This window comes from Hevea brasiliensis, chromosome 13 (assembly GCF_030052815.1).
Source record: "Hevea brasiliensis isolate MT/VB/25A 57/8 chromosome 13, ASM3005281v1, whole genome shotgun sequence".
NCBI lineage: Eukaryota > Viridiplantae > Streptophyta > Magnoliopsida > Malpighiales > Euphorbiaceae > Hevea > Hevea brasiliensis.
This window is the reverse complement of record NC_079505.1, coordinates 39,655,773-39,657,249: the sequence shown is the minus strand read 5'-3', so window position 1 is coordinate 39,657,249 and position 1,477 is coordinate 39,655,773. Positions and strand designations below refer to the sequence as shown.

Sequence of the window (1,477 nt, the reverse complement as noted above, 5' to 3'; positions counted from 1 at the left end):
TAAGAGATAATTGTGTTTATTTTATTTATGATCGAGTCATGCATTGGACTGTGAATTACCTTGGACTGAAGTTTGTTTAAATTGAGAGTTTCATATCTAAATTTAGTTCTTTAATTTTTGAACTTGATTTCTTCTGATTTAGTGTTACAACCCTCCCCCCACCTTTAATTTTTTTTTTGTTACACACGTGCACGAAATTTAGTAACTCAGTCTCCAGGGTTCGACCTGGATTACCACTTATTGTATTCATTCAGAAAATATTTCAATATTGATAAATTCAGTTAATATTTGGTGGAATCAGCAACCAAAAAAAATTTTAGCGCCGTTACCGAGGATTGAAAGTTCATTCGATTTTGTGTTTTAGTATTAGAATATTTTGTTATTAACTCTGTTTGTGAAGTGTTATTGTTTTCAGGTTTTCGATGAAAATTACTGTGTTACTATTCATTGTCTGAATTTTGGTTGAATTAGAAGGGCGCTCTATACTTATTTTGAAGGAAATGATGTTCTGAACAAAACCAATCAATCCTTTGGATTTCTTGGCCCCACCTTTTTGAGGCCAAATTCCATTGTGTTCTAGGGTTTTGAGGCATTTTTCTATTCTTACTTTGATTTTTTTTGTTTATGACAAGAACTTCTCAATCAGGTGAGTTGCTCTTTGATCCAAAAGTAGAAAAAATAGCTAAATAGTTGAGAAAATTGGCTAAGCAAGCTAAGCAGATTTCGAGTGCATCTGAAGGAGTCCAATCTCTAAGGGAATTAAGTTCGGATTCGGATTTAGATTCTGAAATGAAACTATGGCTGCTAGGACTTTAAAAGAGTTGGCTACTCCTGATCTAAACCAACAGCCTTTATGTATTCAATTCCCCACTTTAAATGTTGCTTTTGAGTTAAAGTCTGGACTAATCCATTTGTTGCCTAAGTTTCATGGTCTTTCAGGTGAGGACATAAGCATTTAATGAAATTTCATGTTGTGTACTTCACCATAAAACCTCAAGGAGTTTCAGAGGACCAAATTAAGCTTTCCCTTTCTCACTAGAAGGCACAACTAAGGATTGGTTGTATTACCTTCCTTCTGGATCCGTCAACTCATGGAATGAGATGAAATAGATATTTTTGGAGAATTATTTTCCTACTTCCCATGCTACCAACATAAGAAAGGAAATTTATGGCATCCAGTAGTACAATGGAGAGAGTTTGTATGAGTATTGGAAGCGATTTAAGAAGTTGTATGCAAGTTGTCCCCGTCATCAAATAAGTGAGCAGCTTTTGATTTAGTATTTCTATGAGGGACTTTTACCAATGAACTGCAGTATGATAGATGCTACTAGTGGAGGAGCTTTGGTTGACAAGACACCAGAAGAGGCAAGGAGGCTGATTGATAACATGGCAAGAAACTCTCAGTAGTTTGGAATGAGAATGGATCACACACCTAAAAAGGTTAATGAGGCAAGTACATTTAACCTTGAGAAACAGA

At 35.2% G+C, this 1,477-nt stretch overlaps 1 non-coding gene across 1 annotated transcript; it reads right to left on the bottom strand.

Moving 5' to 3' along the window:
• Window positions 1–1,149: 1,149 nt before the first annotated feature.
• On the bottom strand, window positions 1,150–1,256 carry LOC131172355 (small nucleolar RNA R71). Its single transcript, XR_009142836.1, has one exon. It is a non-coding gene; the product is annotated as a small nucleolar RNA R71 (small nucleolar RNA).
• Between the last annotated feature and the right edge of the window lie 221 nt (window positions 1,257–1,477).